Source organism: Urocitellus parryii, chromosome 9 (genome assembly GCF_045843805.1).
Source record: "Urocitellus parryii isolate mUroPar1 chromosome 9, mUroPar1.hap1, whole genome shotgun sequence".
Classification (NCBI taxonomy): Eukaryota; Metazoa; Chordata; class Mammalia; order Rodentia; family Sciuridae; genus Urocitellus; species Urocitellus parryii.
In genome coordinates, this window is record NC_135539.1 from 90,309,339 (window position 1) to 90,334,327 (window position 24,989).

The following is a 24,989-nucleotide window of genomic DNA, read 5'->3' on the forward strand; positions in this document are numbered from 1 at the left end:
TGAAATCCTAAATTCCATCTAAATAACCTTCCAGGCATATTTACGTTCTAAGGTATAAAATCTGAAGGGAAATGTCTCAATCAAATACTTGTTCAAGCTATGAAGTGCCTGGAGATCAATTTTTTTAAGGAAGTATTAGTCCTTCATCTGAGCAATTTATACCACAAATGCTAATCTGTATGTTCCTTACACTGTCAATAAAGAAAACTAAGAGCATAAACTCCAGCCTAGTTCTTCAGAGACTTCTGTGTTTTCATATTAGATCCTTTGTTTCATGAAAACATGTAACCCTATTTTCTGCAGAAATTTTTTTAGTCTTTGGACATTAGTGATTTGTTTCTTAGAATGCTTCTCTGTCTTTCCATCAAAACACATAAATCAATATTATGCAAAAAGTAGCACTAGGTCACCTATTTTTCAGCAACACTAATAAATTACTTCAAAAATTTATTAATGAGCACTTTTTTATACTAATGTTCTTTAAACTAAGACCTTTTGTACCAGTGAAAATACTATCATATGCTTATAAAAAAATTACACAGAAAAATACAGATCTTAATAATAATTACAAGGAAGTTAAACAGATGAGATCAGGATTTTCCATTAGTAAGTTTATAGAACATTGTCCAACAATGATCCTATACATTTAACTAGGTAAATGAGAGTGTTCCATTTTCATCAGATAGACTGGGGGCTGGGACAGAACCTAGGGCCTTGCACCTGCCACTGAACTATACCCCCAGCCTCATCACATACTTTTTATTCATTTAAATTTCTTAACCAATTTGGTACTATTAAGAGCATTTCCTTGTACACATCTCACATTTCCATATTTTACACTAAAGTTGGTTAAGTAATTTAATACAAGAACAGTAGTAGATAGCGATGGAATAGAAGGTACTTCCTACCTAATTACTAATTCAGGTGTATTTCTAGTTTCTGGGAATATTTCCTAGAATAAAACCACATATGAGAAACAAACAAATCAGAACTTTTCAAAAAAGAAAAAAAAACACATTACTTTTATGCAAAGAATTAAAAAGCAAGAAACTTGAAGATGAAAAGGACTCTACTTCGCAAAATATTTTTTATTCCAATTAGACTGTACTTTGTGTGTACTTTTTTTTGTATTCAAAAAACATTCTTGCAGGACACAACACTTTTTAGCAAGCCTCAGAAGTCCATGTCATATACTGCCCCCTGTGAAACTTCCTAAATTGAAAACAAATTCAATAGTTGGAATCGTTTCTAATGTTTTAAAATCTATGGGATTTCATGTAGATAACAAATATGACTTTGGTAATAATAAATTTTAAACATTTGCTTTTATTATTTCTCCTCATTTAGTAGTACAGCCAACAAACTTCTCTCCTTTTTTATTTTCCTATCATAAACCTATTTCTCCTCATAAGTATATTCTCCTAATCTTAGTCTCTAAGGAAACTGCAAGTGCTCTGCTCACAAAAATCAAAGCCACAAAATATTTCTAGGGCTCCAGTGAAATCTCAAAAAAATAAAAAATATATAGACTATTTACTGAAATGAAACTAAGTCATCTAACAATGAATGCTAAAACAGACAAATATTAACTAAAATATAAACTCTAGAGCATATACATGTTTGCCACAAGAGATGTAGTTATGAAGGAGCAATGCTCCAAAATATTGTTCAAGAAAATCCAAAACTGTGTTAAAAGGTAAGTTTATAAAAGACTATTAAAATGAAAATTTGTTAAGGCTACCTATCAAATTTAGATTATGCTCTACAATGTCTGGGAATTTTCTCCTACTAGGGCAAAACTTCTATTTGTTTAAATGATTTGATTTGGGTAGTTTTGTTTTTCAAAAACAGTAAATAGCTAGTCTTAATCATACTTAGATAAGCATTTGAAATCAATTTTTTTTTCAAATATTGAGTAATTTTAAGTCAGAAAAGATTTTCAAAGAATTCCACAATTTTATCAGATACAGAGATAAACCAAGTGATTATGCCAAATGTTTTCAATAATGTTTAATTTACAATGTTCCTTCTTAACATAATAATTTAATTTTTTCAAATGCAAGTGTCATAAAATTATTAGTAATTCACATAAATAGCATATATGAAAAAGTGATCAATTTCACCAGTTAGCAAGGCAATGCAAATTAAAACCACAATGACATAACACTAAATACCCAACAAATGACTAAAATGAAATAGAAATCTTAAATGTTGATAAAGAACAAATGAAACGTCAAAAACTGCTGGTGGGAATGCAAATAAACAACAGGAAATTATCCAGCAGTAACTAAAAAGCTGAACAAATGTACATATGCACAACAAAAGACATACAGCCCCAAAGTAAAATCAACCCAAATATACAACATACAAATAAATCATGGTCTAATCCTACAGTGGAACTACTTAGCAATGGGCATGAACTAAGTACACTAAACAACATGGAAAAATCTCACAAATATAATGTTGAAAAAAAGGACGCCATGATTCCATATTCAAATGCAGGCAAAATTACTTATATATATGGTAGAAGTCATTCTGTTAGCATGGTGAGGCACAGCAACTAGAGGAATAGGAAATTTTGGCTTATAAGATAGCAGTAATAGTTTTTTATTATTATTTTAAGAGCCCCAGGGAGCTACACACATCACACATGCACAGGGTGTGGGTGTGGGTGTGGGGACAGAGCCCAAGGGAGTGGTGACTGAAACCAGAAGAACCTGCTCCTATGCTCCCCCCAGTTTTTTTGTACTGTGGTTTGAACTCAGAGGTGCTTTACCACTGAGCCACATCCCTGGTCCTTTTTGTTTTTTATTCTGAGACAGGGTCTCTCACTAAATTGCTGAGGCTGGCCTTGAATTTAGGATCTTCCTGTCTCTGCTTTAGGAATCCCAGAGGGCGCCACAATGATGGCTGATGGCTTTAAATGTGTATTAGTTAAATGTGTATTAGTTAAAATGTGTATTAGTTACATGGTGAGCTCACTTTGTAAAAATTGACAAGGCTGTATTCTTATGATTCTTTTACTTTTTTTGTATGTATCTCATACTTTAAATACTTTGAGAAAAAGTTTACCTTAAAAAAGTATTACTGGTAAAAAAAAAAAAAAAAATTTCATTTTATTTTATTTTTGCACCACCATTTTATTAGTTCTAATATTACTTACTGCGTTCACTAATCATTTTTTAAATGGTTATTCTCATCACCATGTAGGAATCTCATTTATAATCAGTATTCAGGAGTTCTCATTAAAAATATAATTTTAATAATTTCTCAAAGATGTGTTTACAAGTAATGGAAGTTTAAAAATTTATTGCAGCGATCTTATTGATGGTCTCAGTTCTAAAATAGAAATATGGGCACCATTAACTTTTAAGAAAATATAACACCAAAAAAATTGACTTTAAAATAATGTAGCATATACTAAAACATGTAGGAATTTTAAGAGACAAATTAGATCTCTCTTATTTTACCAAAAAAAAAAAAAAAAGTGATGGGCCCAAGATCTGGTACTCGGCTCTGCAGAATGAGAATTTATCACTCTTTCTTCTAGACCACCATACTGCCATTTAATCATTGGCACTAGGAATGGAAGTTTTACCATGCATGAATTTCCTATAGCCTGTCTTTGAAATTGGATTTAATCAATTCAATCACATAATTATTATATAAAGTGAACACCTACAGTACCAGTGGTATTCACTTTGAAAATAATTTTACCAAAATCAGTGCATCAGGCAGACCCTCAATTTAGCAAAATGTGCATTAACTCTAGAACACAACTTTAAAGCAAGCATCAACAAAGTGCAAAAACACAAAATCCCCCATGCAAAATCAAAATTTAAAAAAAACTTTTAAATTGGATGTTTTTAACTTCACTTTGTTTCTATTCCCACTTAGCCCTATTTGAGTCTTGTTTTACTTACTTCAAATTCAGGCAATAGTTTATATTCTAATATATACTTTAATGTGTGTGTGTGTGTATATATACATATATATATATATATATACTGTGTGTATGTATATACATATATACATATATATACACACACACGAAATACATACATAAAACAATTTTTATATATAATTATATCATCCATCTAACTTGACCTATCAGTCCCATGTCTGTTTATATCTTTCTTAATTATGGTTGTTATATATTTTTATACTATCTAAATCATATCCTATTTAATATATAAATTCAAATATATTTCATATTTACATTTCCATAAGCTATGAGTGCTTTATTTTAAGTGATATTTTGTCCTCTAAATACCAATGTAGGCCTATATTTGACAAAGCTCGTTAAATTTTCAGAGAAAAGTTCTTTGAAAACAAGTGTGTCACTGAATAAATAAATCATAAATTGCCACTTGCTAGAGTTTATTCGTACCCTCAAATTAGTCACAAGAGAACATGGCAAGAGTTTAAGAAACTTCCAAGTTTGAGGAATTGGGTCATAGACAAATTGAACTTCTGTTTTCTGGTGTATTTCAAACTAACATACTCTATAGAAAATATGAAAAGTTCATAACCTCTATATACTTAATGATTTGATATTCAATAGCTAATTTTAAGAAATAAGAAGCTTATTATATCACAGAAGGAAAGTGATCTTTTCTTTGATAATCTCCAGTAAACTCGATGAATATGCTTAATGCTTAGAATGTAAATGAATTAGGAGAAACCGAAAAAAAAGAAGGTATCAGAAATTTTCAACCCCGTGTTTTACCTCTGGAGAATTACTGTCAAAGAACATGAACATGAGGGTGGGGTGGGCCAGTACAGGAAAGGAACAACTGCAAGCTGCCATGCTGAGTTTAACAACAATCATCAAAAGGAGCTTTGGGAGCTCACCAGCTGCAAAGTTTTTGTATTAGGCTGTGATCCCATTGGGAGGATGGGAGCCCCTAAATAATGATGTCAAAGGGGTTTTTACATGCCCAGGAAGCTATTTCAAGCAAACAAAAATCTACATTTGTTCCTAATGGAGGTTAAGGCCTTTGGGGATTAGAGAGATAGAGGGTATGGATGGCTATTATCTAAAAAATACTTATTGTTCCTGGCACAACAAAGGAATACAATCCTAAAAAGGAATATATAATATTTTCAATGTAAAATTCCAAAGAAATAAAATGAATGGTTTTCCCTTATACAAACAAAAAATTTCAGAAAGATGCTTTATTTTTAAAGTTATATGGCAAAATGAATTTAAGAATAAAAAGGAAATTGTAGAATAATTCCAAGAAGAATTTCATCAATGGAGCATTTTTGCATCATTAATGATTTTTCATAGAGTCTGCAATTAATAGTGACTGCTTCAACGATTTTAGGAAAGTAGAATTAAGATGCCACTGCTGGAAGTTTTTACTAACTTCCTCTCTTGCTTCAGCATTCTTCCCAGTACAGATCAGAAAATGAAGCATGTTCACAAAATTTATCCAAACAAGAAAAATTTCTTCTTTTCCAAGAGAGAATGAATGAAGAGATTAAAGGAAGATATAGCCCCTACATTATATAATACAGACCAAAATATTACCTAATATTTAATCATAAAAAACAATGAAAACCTAAGTTCCAAGGCAAAGGAGAGTCATATGTACAATCTCAAAGCAAGGTGCAACAGCATCTTCGGCCTATTTTCAGCTATTATCAGTCTATGCCACAGGATCTGTACTTGATGCAAAAGGCTCTCCTGATTAATATTTTTTTTACATAGATTTTAGCAAATGGATACCTTTCCAAATGAAAGTATCAGTATTACATTGGCAGGTACCACAGAAAACTGCATTAAATAAAACTGACTTTGTTCATAACAAAATAAAGAGATAAACTTTAAATAATTTACTTAGGAGACATAGTGTAGGTGTTTTGCCAACATGATAAAAAAGATTTAAGATCATAAAGGATCCCAGCTTAAGTTAAGAGCAATGAAAAAAATTCTATAGAAAATACTGCAATAAGCTGGATGTGGTGACACATGCCTGTAAATTCCAATGGCTCAGGTTGCCAGCCTGGGCAACTTAGTGAGACTATCTCAAAAATTAAAAAGGTTGGGGATGTAGTTCAATTGAATTGCCCTGGTTCAATCTCTAGTACCACTCAGAAATAAGTACTTTCCTTAGTGCTCATAAAAACTAGAACTAATTTAGCAGATGAAAACAATATTAAGATAATAAAGTAACTTTACAAGCTTTGATGTACTAATCAGAACATTTTAAAGTTTACTGAAGGAATACTACTATTTAAATGGTGATTAGCATAATAAAAGAAAATCAACTATGCAAAGACAGTATTAATCACATCAACTTTTCAAACTTGACATTTTTTTCTAGAGAAGGAATTCTCTCAAACATAGTTGTTTGAATAAGATACGTGGATAATAAGAAATTGATCTATCTGCATAGGCCCGTACAGATTACCTAGATGTGCTGTATATATCTAACTTCAAAAACCCTGAACCTTAAGGAGTATGCCTTACCATATGAGTCAGAGTGACATCTAGTGGCAAGTCTTTAAACACTATGTATTTGATGCTTCATTCTTTGCAATTACAAATGAACAATATCTAATACATGGTAGGCACTCAAATATTGTTGCATGAATACTTTACCTTTGACATTTTAAGCTAATATTCCAATTTCCTAACTTCTGCTAAACTTCCTCTTTCCTCTTCATTTACTACTTCTAGTCTTCTATTCTCTCCCTAGATTCCCAGTTGCTAAGTTTCCTTCCATTTGTCTCATTCTCTATGGAATCCATGATCAATCTATACTTTTTTTTTACATTTTTCTTTCACTGTAAACATTTTATTGATCTCTAGGTATATTGCATAATATATGAAAATATATTATGTTTACCCCCAGGAAACATGGAAGTAACTAAATGTGAATAATCTCAATGCTCCAACTACCCATTTCAAACAGTCTATTTAGAATACACTTTCTTTCTCTATATCAAAGGAAAATATATATCACCATTTCAAGAACTAACTCCTTTTCTTGTGTTCCATTTTTAGAGTTCTCTAAACTTTAGTTGTGCCTTCTATTATAGCTCTCTTGAAACTTAAATCTTAGTCAATGTTTTAAGACTAATTCTTAACTGGTCAATTAATTAAAAAGAAGCAATAAAACATTGTTTTAAAACAAATTGACTTCTTTTTGTTTTAGCTGTTGGTACTGACACTATTAGGGTATACACATATAAAAAGTGACATAATACTTTGAAAAATATATAAATTTTCTAATTCTGAACTATTTGGCTCAGTTTTATTTCTGAAAACTGATCTGTGACAATTTACACCAAAACAAGATATAAAAATTTTTAATGCTTCTTTTAAAAAAGACTCCAAAGGGAAGAACTTCTAGAAAATTATCAGCACAGAATATCATGAAGAATAACATATTTTAAATTATCTATAAACATATTAAATGCGCACACAATTTTAAAACATGAAGACTTTTTCCACAAGGCAAGTTGTAGTGTTTGCAAAAATCCAGTCACATAACTATGTAAGATATATTTAAAGAATACCCAAGGAAATGATAAATGAAGGGGACATTCTTGCCAAATACCTCGATTTGAATTTCAGTACCCAGAAAGTTTAAATGAATAGTAACATGGTAAGAAATGCAATTGTATCTAATAGTCTTCCACATCTTTTCTTTTATATGACAAGATCTTTTTGTTGTGTAGTTTTCTTTATCCCATTAATCTAGTGAAAACCGTCAGGATATTTCCTTCGCTATTTAGTCCTGGCAAACACAGTCCACTGTAATGGGGAGAAGCACTCTGATAGGGCAGATACTCCAGAAATGCAAAATGGGGAAGGCAGAAACACTTATTGCTGAATGGACCTTTATATACAGGAATAGGTCTGAGACATTCATGGAGGAGCTGAAATAGGACAGAGTTATTGGGTGGGGGCAAAAAAAAAAAAAAAGCAGCATGTAGCTATTGAGGTTGAATTCTTAGATATCAAGGTGTGTTCTGGAGGTTGGCTAGCCTCCAGGAACCTCAGCTTGGGGCCTATAACTGTCTAAAACCACTTAGATTAGTCAATCTGCTACTCACACTGATATCTCACCCATCCCAAACTCTCCTGACTCCAGGGAAAGTCTGGCTAGCCAGCTGCTGTGCTACATAATGCTGTCTGTGTACATGGTCTGAAATAGTTAGTTGGAAAAACCTCTTTTTTTTTTTTATTGGTTGCTCAAAACATTACAATGATCTTGACATATAATATTTCATACACTTGATTCAAATGGGTTATGAATTCTTATTTTTACCATGTGTACAGATTGCAGGATCACATTGGTTATACATCCACGTTTATACATACTTCCATACTAGTGTCTGTTGTATTCTGCTGCCTTTCCTATCCCTTTCCTATCCTCCCTACTCCCCTCCCCTCCCATCTTCTCTCTCTACCCCATCTACTGTAATTCATTTCTCTTTTTTTCCCCTTTCCCCTCACATCATCTTAAATGTAATTTCTTTAATGTAACTGAAAGTTTGTTTACTTTTGGTTCAAACCAAAAATATTATGTTTGAGAGAACATTTTTTAAGTAAGGAAAAAAAATCTCCATTCTGAAAAGTACAAAAAACATGTACATGTTCAAAATAAGCATATATTCCCCAGAAAGATATATGTATTAAAGTAATAAGGCATAGAAATTTTCAATTATGCTAGAAAAACTGAATCAATTATGATAACCATGAGCAGAACTTTCTGAACAGCTTTGATTCTGAAATGAACATTCTTTGTATTTGATGACACTAATTCAGTCTTTTTGTGGTCAAGGCTATAAATGTTACGGAAATTATGTACTGACCATGTTCATTACCTAAATTTCACATAATAATAGGTTTGTTAAATTAATTTTTCCTAAAAATAGATAAAACAATTACTCCTTATTAAGGATTAATCACTTGCCAAATTTAATTTTCTAAAACAACCTCATTTCAATTACACACATGTCTCGTCTCAGATTTGGTATTTTCAACTTTTAGTTTTATTTCTTCAAAATCAAATGTACTTTAAAATTTTAAATAATAGAACTACTTTGCAGGTAGTCCCTGGGTTTATAAATGGTCTATACTCTTAAAATTCACTATTATTCCAAAGCATTCAGACTTTTAGGGTACTCTGAATGTTTTGTTCTAGAAAATAATGCTATAAGTAGTTGTTAAATATGAGGATGTTATTACAAAGATCTATTTAACAGTACTAATCAGTATCAGCTACTTCAACCCTAGTTAGTCCTGGCAAACACAGTCCTTTGAAGAAAAGATGGGGAGGGATGTAATTAAAGCTTCTATCCCTCTTCCTAGACACAGAATTGATCCTAAGCAGTATCTTAAATAGGCAAATAGACCTTTCCGAACACATACTCTTCTTCCATATTCTTTTTTATTTCCATTGGTTTTAAGATCTTTATACTTCTTTCACTGTTATACCCTTTGATCAGCCCAAATGTTCCTTATTTCAAAATTTACAATTATCCCTCCACCACCATTTGATCTTAGTAGCCCATAGAATACAAACTGCTTCAAAGAAGTAAAAGGACATGCCTGCCTAAACAATTAAGAGGGTTAATGAATATTCTTAAATTTCTATTTTATGGGGTCTTAAGTAGTATAAGAAATTAAAATGAAAATAACATTTAAAAAAGAAAAACAAAGAATAAAAAGATAGGACCTTTCTAAATATAAATATCTACATAAAAAGACTAACCCTATATGAAAGCACTGTTTTTCATTTTCCTATAGTTTCTTCTCTTCCTTTTTCCTAAATATACTGAATCCCAATATCCCCTAGCATCTTTATAATTATCCTAAAACTTGAAGAGAACAAGGGCAACAATATTCACTTATGCATATAAATAGCCCTTGGAAGTCTATGTTTGATAAGAGACATAGATAGTTGGTTTTATTTTAAAAGTAATTTTTTGTTAATTATGTATATACAATTCACAATTGGAGGTTGGAATAGAAATGGTTTCTTTCAGGACATGAAGACATTTTATCACATTATATACCTAATCAAGATTTCCAGTGATCCCCATTGTCTGCAACCTGAAGTTTAAAGTTTTCAACATGTTACAGGTTTAAGCAGTTAAGTGTGGTAACTGAATTGGAATGTTGAAACTATTACTTAGAACCTCCAGAACTAAGCTGAAGAGCTGACTGCAGGGAACCCTCTATAAAGTCAAGATGGAAAAGTCCCCTCTTATACTAATAATATAACCAGTTTAGCACTTAATTTACATATTGTCTTGAATTATTCTCTCAGTTTTATATATTGGTCTTACTCGTTGATTATAGAGTGGAAGCCAGCAGTACATTACTGAAGTCTTTATGTAGGATTTTGCCTCACTTCTACCTGTTGTCCCAGATTAATTATTAATAATGTATTCTCTCTCTCTCTCTCTCTCTCTCTCTCTCTCTCTCTCTCTCTCTCTCTCTCTCTCTTTTGTGGTGTTGGGGATTAGAACCCAGGGCCTTGTGCATGCAAGACAAGAACTCTACCAACTGAGCTATATCCCCAGCCTCAATAATGTATTCTTTTACCCTCAAAAAGGACTGGTTTGTACAGTATATTACATTCAGTCTATGCTTAAAGTAAAAGACAATGTCAAGTTCCTGTTTTCACGTCAAATACCTACTCCTCCTCAATAAAAACTTTATTTTTTTAGTCTGAACTCTAAATTCACTATAGTCATTATTTCCTGGGTTATAGTCTCATGGCTCTTATACTTTTCTTAATTAGCATTTGTCACAGTTGATAATTTTATATATATGAATGATTAGTTACTGAATGTCTATATCTGCACCTGATTTTACTGTGAGCAATATAACTCAATCAGGAGTGGTGATTTTGCTCCCCACCTTCAGTGGACATTTGGCAATATTTGTGGAGATATTTTGATTTCTGCACATGGGCAGCAGGATGATGCTGCTAAACACTTTACAATGATGCATAGAACAGTCTCCTAAAATAAAGAAGAATTATCTGGGTCAAAAGTCTGAAAGTAAGAAACTCCATTCCATAAGGGAAAGAACCCTCTCTATTTAGACTCACAATCTTCCCAGCAGAACAGCTTGATGTGTATCAAACTGTCAATAAATATTTGCCAAATTAATGAATAAATAAATCATTCAAGATCCTTCATTAATTTTTCTCATACTGGCTTCTTCTTGCTCCTTGACTGCCTTTAGTCACATATACAAATCCACCTGAAAGACTGGAAATTAAGGGTTAAAAACATAACTATATCTTTGAAACTCTAATTATTAGTATACTGACAGATAAGCTGTTAAGAAGGCAAAACTATTTGCTAAATAAGCTTCATAATAATCATGTTCTCTGTTAACATAATTATAAATTAAATCAAAGGAAATTCTCAGGATTCTCCAAGCTATTTTACATGTAGAATAAATTTTATTATAAGCACTGTTTTAAATTTATCATTAGATTAAGTTCAGAAAACAGCAAATTATTTTCATACAGACCAGTGTAAGACTATAACCTATCCACATTACCAAAGATAGATTATTACTAAAACACTAATGTAGAATCCCAGTGCGAAGGTGCTTCTCTTCTTCCTTAAGTTATTAGGCATTGCCAAAGGACTTAGGAAGCAGCAGCCACTGAAGAGGAAGAGGTTAAGCCAAATCAAGAAAGTGGTCACAAAGACTTGCCCAGCATGACTGACAGCTTGGTTACATACAGGAGTCTGATCATATAATATCACATAAACTGAGATAACTGATCCCAGGATCTCACTGGAAGTTACAAATATGGAATGGGTAAAGATAAAATAAGCTTTTTGGTGCTAATCAGGAATTGAGATATTGATGCTAACCCACTTTCCAATATACAGATTCAAAAATTAAAATGTAAATATGCACATACATACATTAATTCCTAATTCCATTTACTAAAAGAGTCTGAGAACAGTGACACTCAGTACAATAAACACAACTAGTACTCAGATTTGGGGTTATAAATATTCTCTACAAAAAGATATGAGGATTCCCTAGAAAACAACTGATTGCAGGGCACAGGCAGGGATTTTGCAAGATGAGTCTGGAACATCTTTTTGTACCAGAGAGTAGAAGATGCTCAAAGTAAGAAGCATGTTAAAGTACACAGAAGTTTGAAGGACCTCCCAATAGTCAAATGTAAGGCAATTTGCATATCAAAATATGTAACAATGAATAATTAGAATTCATTAAGAATTCATGAGCCCATAGTGATGTAAATAAATGAATGAATTAGTGGGAAAATTCCCTATAGCAGAATGTTGACGAATGAATATAGAAGAATAAGAAAACAACAAAAAGTAATAAAAAATATTAAGAAATTAAAAAATCACAACTGGATAGCTTAATCACAATTATATCAGGCAAGAAACATCAAAAAATTCTAAAATTAATGGGCAAAAGTTTGATGGGAACATATTTACAAAGTTTCATATTATCTTCTTAGAAAGTAGTAACAGGAGGAAAGACAACCATTACAGTGGAAAAAACTATTAGTCACTACCTTCACTAAGTAATCAAAGTTAACATCATAGTAATGGGATTAAAAAAAAAAAAACTTTGACTCACAGAATATAAGAAGAAATTATACTTCAGTGATATCATTGCCAAAGATGTACAACTTACATCTAATCATGAAAAAATACCAGACAAATTCAAATTGTAGGACATTCTACAAAATAATTGGCATGTAATCTTGAAAAGCAATCAAGGTCATAAAAGTAGATTGTGGGGGGAAAAAATAGAGAGCTCTGACAACCAAATTCAATCTGGACTAGAATTTTGCAATGAAAGACATTATTCAAAGAACTGGCAAAATCTGAATGGGCTCTAATAAGTAGGCAGTAGTGACTGACATATTAATATTAATTTAGTGACTTAGTAACTATACTCTTATATGAGTACTATTTGTCAGGAAAATGTGCTGAAGTGTTCAGAGGAATTGGGATGTCTCTCAAATAAATCATGGAAAATTATTCTTACAACTTTTCTTAAGTTTGAAATTAATTCAAAATATAGAATGTAAATAAATATGCAAAAGTTTTGTACTTCCATTATTATATAAATTTAGCTAACAAATTAAAGCCCCTGATTAAATAGGTTCTGGTAATAAATTTCATTCACTTGTTATCAATCCAACAAATACTGAGTACCTTATTCTTTAACAGACACTGGGAATACTGTAGAAAAAAGCAGACAAAATCACTGCTTCCAGAAATTTATATGTTGATGGGGGAGAAATAAATAAATAGAGTGTATAGTATGATAAGTGCTAAGGAGAAAAACAAAATAGGAAAGGAGTTGAATATAAAGCTTTGGAAAAGAACTAAAGTTGAAAATTACAAGGTAATTGAGGACAGCCTCATTGGGAAGGTAAAATGATTAATTTCAGTCATTAATCATCATGATGATTAACAGAAGAAAAAGCTTTCTTAGCAAAGAGCAGCAAGACCTTGAAATTGGAAAATGTCTGATGTGTTCCAGGAATATAAAACAGCTGGAAGGATTGAGCCATGAACAACAGAGAAGGAAATCAGGTGAGAGGTGATGAGGGGTCAGATTATCTACAGCCACTCTATAGATGCCAGGCTTTTACTCTGCCTGAGAGGAAGATTCTGAGCACAGAGCCACATGATGTGACTTAAGCTTTAATAGGATCACTAGGGCTGCTAACTGGAAAAAAGAATAAAGGGGTCAATAATCAAATTTAACTTCTCATGATAGCCAGTCCAAAATACAATAAAAACTTGGGCTACAGGTGTAGCTTAGGTAGAGTACTTACCTAATATGTGCAAGGCCCTGGGTTTCATCCCCTGCATCACAATTAAACAAAAACAAAAACTTAAATGAAAGCTAAATTAAGAAATCATGTTTTAATGGGGATGCATTGTCACTCAGTGGGACAGTGCTTGCCTATCATGTGAGGCACTGGGTTTGAGTCTCAGAACCACATACAAATAAATGAATAAAAAAAATAAAGGTCTGTCAATATCTAAAAAAAAAAACATGAAAAAAGAAGAAATCATGTTTTATATTATGCCTTTCTAAAATAATATGATGCTTTAAAGATCAACTTTATGAATTAAAAAGAATTAAAATAGAAAAGAAAAAAAACAGAGTAAAAATTCAGGGTCTTGTTTCAACTTCCAGGTTTAATTTTGAAAAATAACCGGTGAATTTATTTCTCACATTATTAATCTGAAGGCCACATCTCAGTGTAAATCTAAGAAATGTATCTAAATGAGAACAGTCAGTCATTCACTCTTAAAACAATTACTTCAAAAACCAAAGGAAAACAATAAGAGAAGGGATGGTAATATGAAAATCATGAGAAGGCAGGAAAAAAATCAAATTAAAAAGAAGAGGGGAAGAAAAGGAGATTCTACCTCTGTAAATATCAGATGAAGCAATTCAGATAAATACTCCACTGAGAACAATTTAAAATGTTAGACAAATGGAAACTCTGAAAAAAAAAACTCACACATTAAGCTTGAATAACAAATGGTTATTCTCTAATGGTAATGGGGAACAAAAAATAAACTAGATCTTGCATGTATATTCATGTCATCTGAGGGGACCAGGAAACCCTATAAACAATGTCCTTTGTGCAGTATATTTAGTGCCATGTTTTTCACAGTTTTGTACTTTCTGTTGATGACTTTGTTGTTTAAAATAGCCCCCACATGTAATGCTGAAGTCCTGTCCTCAGCACAATTATGCTGTGCCTTACAGATAAAATATGTACTGTTTAAACAAGCTTAATTCAGTCATGAATCACAGTGCTTATGGCCATAAATTCACTATTAATGAATCAATATTATTTATTTGGTACAGTATCCTTAAGTAGAAACAAAAATGAAACAATGTATGGATTACTATATGAAAATGAGACCAGAGACTTGAGGAAATCGAAACCTGTACTTGTCCTAAAAGCAATGGTCCCATATTCATGCCAGCTTTATACAACAGAATAAATAAAATAATAAATAATAAAATAAAATAATAAAAATCATCAATACTTATAATAAATGCCTGGTAAGCCAGGACACCAGAAACAAGAACCAATAGTACAACTTAAAGAAACAGGCCTACGGGACTTAAATATTTGAAAGAATCAGACACACAGCGTAAATAAAACAACTACACTCGTTCTATGTTCAAGGAGATAAAAGCCAAACTTGAAATTTTCATCAGTGTAATATAAAGCTGTATAGCTAATATAAAAAGGGAAGAAATAAAGAAATCTGAAAACACGAAAAAATACAAATTCTGAAAAACAAGAACCCAATAGAAAAATGTAATATCATATTAAACACAAAGAAAAAAAGAAATAGCAAACTACAAGGCTATCAGAAGAAACTCCCCAAAATGAAGCATAGAACAATAGAAAACAGAATGGGAAAAGATATATAAAGTACACATACAGAAGATTTTACAAGTCTTTAATTGGTATCCTAGACAATCAGAAAGCACACAGGTTAGAATTATTATTTTGAAAGTAAATGGCTAAGAATTTTTCTGAACTGATGAAAGACATTAATCTATATATTCAAGATAGTTAATGAATACTGAGCAAGGATGAAAAAAAAGACAATTTCAGAGAAAAAAATAAAAACTAAAGAAAAGTTATTAAAAATAACTAGAGAAAAAGATTGCCTCACAAATTTCAAGAGTTACATTAACAGCTAACATCTCAGTAATTATAGTGGAAATTCAAAGACAGAGGAATGTTATCTTCAATGAATACAATAACATAAATTTCAATCTAGAACCCACTAATCAGTAAAAATATCATTCAAAAATACAGGCAAAATAAACACATTTTCACATAAATGAAAACTAAAATATATCAATGGATAAATGGGGGAAATGTGGCATATTATATACAAATAACATTATTTAGTCTTTAAAAGGAAATTCTAACACATCCTCCAATATAGGTGAATTTTAAAGACAAGCTAAGTGACATAGGCCAGTCACAAAAGGACCAATACTATATGATCACACTTAACCATTTGAACACAATTACATGCAAAGCAATAGCACTATGCTTGATGCATGGTAAGGACTAAATGTTAGCTAAGAAAATCAGCAATAAACCTAAAGACATTAATTTTTCTTAAGAAAAATAACATGAATGTACTTTATGGAATACAATATATTCACATTATAAGAAATACAGGGCTAGGGATATAGCTGGATAATAGAGAACTTGCCTAGAATGCAGGAGGCTGTAGGTTTGATCCCCAGCACTTTCCACCCCACAAAAGGAAAGAAATAAAAGAAACTTTTTGTTGTTGAAGCAAAAATGCACAGAATTTTGGTACCCTTATCCTGGAATCTTCTTGTCTCAACTACTGACACTAATCCAAATCCCAAGTCTTACAAGAAACAATGATTCTTGGACAATTTGTAAAAGTCGAAGAAACACATTTTTCAGGATACCTGGCAACTGTAAACGAATAAAACCCATCTTAAGTTACGTCCAAATTTTGAGTGGTAAGTTTAATATCTTCATAGTAATTCTGAGTTTTTAAGAAATTTTGTCAAGTACTTAGTAACTATATCATGTGAAATGGATAGATTTTAAATATGTTTATTAATCTTTCATTGCTAGAGGGGAAAAATAATCATTTATTCTCAAGCTAAACTGTTGATCATCTGTTCTTAAATTTTTCATATCAGCAACAAACACTAAAATAAAAATCAAAGACAATAAATATGGTTTTTAACTGCCCCTTTGGAACTCCTTTGTAATGATTTGGTCAGGCTAATATACCATTTCACAGAAGCAAGGTATTTAAGGAAGGAAAAATAATGTCAAAATTATCTTTTTATCTGAATGATATATAATCAATGATCCACCCTCTACAGATGGCTATGAAAGCATCCAAAAACTGCTTCTATGTGACAGAGTGCATCATGCTCTGCACAAAATGGACTGTTTTCCATGCTATTAATAAGGGTGTTAATATACTTTTGCTCAAATGCTTCTTTTCAATTGTAAGCCTCTTCAATACTTACTAGGTTTCAGAAAATAATTAGATAATGAACAATTAATACATTAACTCTAGCAATCTGGCAATATAATTATGCATGGCAAGGTAAAGATTGTTGACACTGTACTTAAAATGTAAATCTCCTAATCTTCCAAAATCATTTACTTACTGTTCCAGAAACATTTCTAGAATGAACCATAGCTATCAGGAATGGGGCCAAGTATTTTAAAGTTATTTTTCAATGTTGGCTTATTGGTCTAATATCTGTCATTTACTTACTTTATAACATAAAGACAGACTTATCAGAACAGAAAATATTTTAACAACTTATGAAAGCAAAGATATCTCTTAATTACTCAACTATGAAATCAAATCAAATATTCAATTTTCCTACCAAGCGAAAAATTATCATCTTTCTATTCTTCATTAAATATTGCCTACTAGCCACACAAAATTATATTCTTTATTATTCTAATAAAGAAAAATGATACAATTTAAAGTTTACATTATTACTTTTGATAACTGAACTAAAATCAATTCAAGTCATTTTATTCCACTGAAACTCCTAAAATGTTCTTTGAAATAAAATAAGGCTATTCAGGATTTTTGTTTCTTAAGATTCTAATCATTATAACAATCTTATCAAGTAAAAGTCACTTAAAATTTATAGCCTGAGAATAAATCCTGAAAAGCATTTCTCAAACCAATAAGCTAAATTTCAGAGAATTCTGCTTCCTTTAAAACTGAGAGTTTATAGATAATTTAGGCAATAATCTACTTCTACAGATTTTATTATTAAATGAATAAGAAGCTAATGCTTTACTATGAGTCATTTAAAAGTTCATCATGTTATTTACCTTAAGACTTGAGTTACAGCCCTCTCAGGCCAAAAAGATTCCACCAGCCCCTCATGAACATTTGTATTTATCTCCACAGGCTAAAAGTATACTGATTGATATGTGAAATTTTGTAACATATTTTTAAAAAGGAGGATTTACAGAACAGATGTTCACACAAAAATTCTTCATAGGATACTCAAATTTAAATGAAAACAATGTAAATATCAAGATGTTTAGTAAATCAATATGGGACATTTCTAGACTTGTTAGAACATCATAACTGTGCAGACATTTTTAAAGTAAATATATTTAAAAATACAGTAATGTTCTGTCCAGTGTTTTAGGGAAGAAGCCAGAATAATGTTATCATTAATAATTCCAGAATCTATCTATCATCTTCATTTAAGGTTTAAAATTATTACAATTTAAAATTATTTTAAAATAAAATCAATTTGAAATTATTAAGATTTAAATTTGTTTCCATCTATTTCACTTAAGACATATACTACTTTTGCTTTGATTCAATTTTAAAAACTTATAAATGCACAGTCTTCAAATATTTTTTGTTTCATCAATACAATTAGCAGAACATTGAGACAGAAAAGCTAACAGTAACACCCTCCAGTGGCTGGCTCTGCAGCACAACAAAAACATTTTCACCCTGAACTCTTATTTCACTATGTCTTTTCTTTGAAAGAAAACCTAAGGCTTATATACTACATTATAATCACAAAAACTGTGGTAAAATCCCAATCTTTTAAAAGTGAAAATACAAACTATAAGTCACTATTTTAAATTGTCTTTATTTGCAAAAATTCTTACCTCAAAATTTCCTCTAACAAGGTGTCAGATATTACTTTAATAACAGAATAGTACAAAAACAATTTCAATTCTTTTTAAATCTGTCATCCTTATAAAGCAATATTTAAAAACCAAGATTGTGACTATAAAACAAAAGGAATTGGAAGAAAATTACTGCAGTCAAAATGCAAACAGTGAATCCGTAAGAAAGAAAAAATACAACTATGCTGCAAATCAAAGCTAATATTTTCAGTCCTCATTCAAGGATAATCAGGGAAATGATATGAACTGATAGTATAATTCCCCAGTTATTTATTTATGTAATACACAATTACTGTATTGTGGGGGAAATGACTGCATTTTTAAGAAAACTTTCACCAGAATTGATGCCAATTTAGAAGAAAATTACATATTCACATTAATATTTTAAATATAAATTGTTAAATCTTGAGTATTGACCTCTAGAAAACATGAATTTTAGTTTAAAAATACACAGTAACAAAGAATGGTAATGAAAAACTAAAAAGTCTATATTTAACTGGCTGCTCAGTCATTAGAAAGGTGCCCCATAACTACCATATGTTGCTCAAATATGTTATCACACCTACAATTTCATCATATGTCTCCCAAGAAATTAATTAGCTCTAACTTTTTCAACTTTGACAAAAACGTCTGCATCAGTCAGATTACTAGCTGTTGCAAACATTTCAAAATTCAAAGATTTCTTCAGCTTGTATTTAACCTTTTAATTACTATTAATCATTTAGCAACATTTTAGAACAGCATTCATTAGACAGATGTCTAATTCTAGAATTCTGAATAATGTAAATTCACTTATACATATATTTACTTATTAATTTTAAAATACAAAACTAATCTAAGGTTTAAAACGACTCACTGATACATCATTTCACAACTGTATTTATGTTAAAGAGAAAAATACTTAAAATTTTTAACTTCCTCTAAAAATCATTCATTTAGATCATATGACTTAGGTCAAATTAATTCAATGACTATAAGTTATTTAAATTTAAAATAAGAAATCTAAGGAGATGTCAATTTAAAAACTTTATAAGATATAGCAGTAGAGGGGGAAAAAAACAGAGAGACTTAAAAAAATCTTTCATAAATATCCTGTTGAGGGGATATAGCTCAGCTGGTAGAGTGCTCGCTTCATAAGCACAAGGCCTGTGGTTCAATCCCAGCACCACAAAAAAGATAGATAGACAGATAAATAGATAGATAGATAGATAGATAGATAGATAGATAGATAGATAGATAGATAGATAGGAGGTAGATAGATAGATCCTGCTGGTGACCAAACTTTAAAAAAAAAAAAAACTGATTCTGTTTGATTCTTATTCAAATACCTATGCTACCCTCACTCATGTAAACCAGGTTCTATCTGATAATTCATTCCAGATATTTACTGAATAATGAACAAATCAGATAAAACTCCTGTTCTTATAAAGCTTACAAGTCTACTGAAAATGAAAAAGAAAAAAAAAATGACAAGTAAGTAAATTACACAGAGTAGTACTAATACTTTCTGATTCCCTTGTTAACCAAAACCATAAACAACAAACCTTACTCTGGCTTCAATTAGTCCACATATAACACTGCTGAATTCTCCTTTCAATTACCTCAAATAACAAAATAATATTTAGCAAGAAACTGGATGTAAATTTCAAAGTTAATACTATGGCTGAAGTAAATGTTCAAGTTAATCGGAATGAGGGCAGCCTGAGGAATAGCCAAAATTTTCCTGATTGTAGCTATTATTTGTCTTTTGGCAGCTATCCAGGTTTTGGCTACTGCCATGAAAACCACACCTGTGACATATACAATCCACGATTTTAAAAATATGCACAAAACTGTGCAACTATCACCATTAATTTCAGAACTTTTCATTACTCCGAAAAGAAACCCTGAACCAATTAGTAGTCACATCCAATTACCTCTTCCCTTTACTTCCTGGCAACCACTAAACCATTTTCTCTATGAATTTGCTTATTTTTGATAATTCATATAAGTAAATCATGGAATATGAGGGCTTTTGTGTGTAATTTTTCCCGCTTAGCATAAGGTTTTAAGGATACATGTTAGATCATGTGTCTACCTACCTCATTCCTTTTCTGGCTGAATAATAATTCATTTTATGCAATATACCATACTTTGCTTCTTCACAGAATAGTTGACTAGACATCTGAGTTGTTTTGGACTATTATGAATAATGCTACTGTGAACATTCAGACTTGTTTTATACAAACATATAATTTCAATTATCTTGGGTATATTCCTAGGTATACAATTGCTAAGTCATGAAATTCCATATTTCAGTTTTCCAGGAACTGCCAGAATATTTTCCAAAATGCCATACCATTTTACAACTTCACCAGCATTGTATGAAGAGTCCAATTTCTTCACATCCTCACCAGCACTTTATCTGACTCTTTGATTACAGGCATCCTAATGGATTGTGAAGTAATACCTCATGCAATTTTTATTTGGATTTCACTTATTACTTAGCATTTATGTCTCTTCTCTGGAGAAATGTGTATTCAGACCTTAGGGTTACTTAAATTGTCTTTTTATTGTTGAATTCTTAATATACTCTAGGTACTAGACCTTTTAACAGACATGTTCTGCATTTTCTGCCATTGTATGGACATTCTTTTCACTTTGTTGATAGTGTCTTTTGACAAGCAAATTTTTATTTTTGATGAAATCCATTTTATTTATTATTATTATTGTTATTATTTGGTACTGGGGATTGAACTCAGGGGCACTCAACCACTGAGCCACATCCCCAGTCTTATTTTCCCAGTCTTATTTTGTATTTTATTTAGAGTCTCACTGATTTGCTTAACACCTTGCTGTTGCTGAGGCTGTCTTTGAACTTGAAATCTTCCTGCCTCAGCCTCCCAAGCCTCTGGAATTACAGCCGTGCACTACAGCGTGCCCATCTCATTGCTTATGTTTTTTTTTTTAATATTTTAGTTGTAGGTGGACACAAAATATCTTTATTTTTTTAATGTGGTGCTGAGGATCAAACCCAGTGCCTCACGCATGCTAGGCGAGCACTCTACACTGAGCCACAATCCCAGCCCATTGCTTATGTTTTTAATGACAAATCTAATAAAGCATTTTCCCAATCCAAGCTTACAAAGATCTACCCTAACTGTTTGCTTCTGAGTTTTATAGTTTTAGCCAAGGAAGTTAAGGTCCATAATTCATTTTAAGTCAATTTTGTATACAGTGTACAATGGGGTCCCAATTCATTCTTTTGCATCTGAAAACCCTGTTATCCCATTATCATTTGTTGCAAAGACTATTCTTCTCCACTGAATAGTCTTGCCACTCTTTTTGAAAATCTATTGATTATAGATATACAGATTTATTTCTAGACTTTCAATTCTATTCCATTGATCTATGTCTATCTTCCATTTTTCTTTTTTGACCACAGATACCAGGACATGAAAAGTGGTAAGTATTCAACAAATATTTGGTAGCTTAATAACTATTCCTGTCAATAATAAAATGATAGAATTTTTTAACTCACAAAGGCCTTAGGGAACATTCTTCTACTTAGTAACTTATTTTCCCAATATTTAATAAAGGAGAAAACTGAGGCCTAAGAGAGATTAATTGATCATGTCAGTGCAAAGAACAAATTAATTACAGACCAAAGCAGGGTCAGAATTCAGGTTTCCTCATTAGAATGCAGGCTCTTGCCTTATATAACATGCTGTTTTTCAAGCAAAACTAACTACTTTAACATTCATTACATGAGCAGATAGAGATACATATACATGTATAGGTGCTTACTCAAAGTAGAACCTCTTTCTAAGTACATAATTCACAAAAAAAGCCATTAACAACCAAAATGGGCCAAAAAAAATAAACCACAGTCAACAGTTTCCTCCAGACAACTCTTATCTAACTTCATTTTCAGCTCAAGAACCTAGTCTCTCTTTCAATCTTCAGATTATTCTACATGAGAAAAAAAGTCTGTGATGGTAAAAAATGAAAATTATCAGGTGTCTAGTTCCATTACCCTGTGCTCTTCTACGTTTCGCACCACAATTATCTATCATTCACCACTACATGCTTTAAAGAATGAAGAATCTCCATACTTCCAAAAACCAGAAAAAAAAAAAACCTTCTACAATGTACTTGCAGAGAAGGAGATATACATGATTATGTATGATTTTGAGAAAAAGAAGAGAGGTTAAATGTTCAACCCTAACACTGCATTTGTATATACATGTGAGGAAAAACATAGTTTATATACAAAAGTTATATATGTATTATGTATGAGTAGATCATAAATTCTCTTGTGGTCAAGAAAACACTTAAGCTTTAAACTCTAATCTCTTCACCCAATCAAGTCCTTTGAGCTCAATTAAGTTTTTCTTTCTACATACCTCTACTGTGATAATTATTATAATGCATTCTAATAGTTATCTCATGATTGTGTCATCTCATTGAGAACAGAGACCATGTGTTTTTCATGTTGCATTTAGTCCACAATCTAAAATAGCCCTGGTACATGATAAGTACTTTAAAATTCTTTGTTGAATGAATATTTTCAAACTGTTTGTAATACTGAATACACCTGTTTTAGAATGTCAACAAGAAGAAATTTGTTAATTCTTTCTATAATTCCCAAATACTCAAGTTCACATATAACTCACCAAACATTGCTTATACTCAGTATAAACTTCAGAGTTGGCTACTCTGCTTAGAAAAGCAAATAATTAAAACCCAATATATGACGATCTGAATGTTAGAATTCTTCATCATATATGCTATATTCTTAGCCAAAAACACAAAGAAAAATTCAAGTAATACTAATCAAGTTACAAGCAGCATGGTCTAGTAGAGTGATTCACAAAGGAACTGGGAAAGCATTTCTCTAGAGTCATGCAAAGGAACTCTTGAGAATATGTAAAGAGACTGTCATGTTTGCAAAGTATGGGTAAAACAAAAGAATAAAATGACTATAAAATAATGATTTAGTGGAAAAGGCAAAGACTTTGTAATTTTAAAGTCCTGATTTTAACATGAGCCTTCACTGTGACCACTTCTAGGAAGACCACTGTATCTTTCTGTACCTCTTTTAGTTGATCTTTTAGATAATGTGAATAAGAATGTTTATTCCAGAATCTCACTTTGAGAATCACATGATAATGTGTAAAGGCGAGATAGCCAGACACCAGCATATAAAAAAAATTAATTCTCTTTCTACCTGGCAAGAGGTTGTAATATATAGGGCAGATTCAAAAAACTCTTCTCTAAACATGTTTCCCCCAACAGATGTCAGTGTTTGAGGTTTTAGCATCAGGAAATTCTATTTGGAGCTTCAAGTCCCCAAATTAAATGTAAAATAATCTATTAATGGATAATTTTAATATCCATTTAATGTCTACTCACCATGTTAAAGATTACTTATCAAGCCCTAGCAATCTCTTCTGATAGTAACAAAACAGGGAAAGGCCTATGATTCATTGAGGAGATTGAAGAAACAAGAAAAAGAAAAGGCTGGAAAAGAATCTTGAGACCGCCTTTTTCTACCTACTTTATAGTATTACTTAAAAACCAGTCCCACTAATAGAATAATCACAACATAAATTATTCAAAAGTTCATAAATTCACTAGTAAACCCAGCATATTAATTTAAGATTGTTTTTATGGCATGAAACATAACTACCTGCAGACATCATAAACTTTTCTCCTTTTGTATATGGTTCCACTTTTACAGGCTCCTCTCCTTTCAAGATTATGACTTACTCCCTTTTTTACTTTATTAAAAAAAAATACTGGGGCTAAGGTTGTGGCTCAGTGGTAGAGCGCTCGCCTAGCATGCATAAGGCACTAGGTTTGATCCTCAGCACCACATAAATGTAAAATAAAGATATTGTGCCCACCTAAAAAAACTAAAGAATAAATATTAAAAAAATACTGATTTGTTGTTTTAAAAAATCATAACTTTGAGTTTATATAATGTATACTATAATAAAGTTGATCTTGGGCATGGGTCATTTTTCTTCTGAATGAAAATGTTATTTAATGATTATCTAATGTTCATATTAACTAGATACTGTCTCTGTAATTCTTCCTTATTTTTTCTAAAGTTTCATTTCTGTGGTTCTGGAAGCATATTTGCTTAAAATAGTATTTATGGATAAGAATTGAAAATTTTATTATTTAAAAAAAGAAAATCCCCAAACTATAATTTAATAAAACATCTTTCACAATTATCACCAAAGAAAAGATCTACTTTGGTATATACCATTTGCTCTA

General features: G+C 31.3%; 1 protein-coding gene across 2 annotated transcripts in view; it reads right to left on the reverse strand.

The window, feature by feature from the left end:
• Nucleotides 1–24,989, reverse strand: part of Akt3 (AKT serine/threonine kinase 3) — a 269,991-nt gene that overhangs the window by 198,883 nt on the left and 46,119 nt on the right. The gene's annotated exons all lie outside the window — the stretch shown is intronic.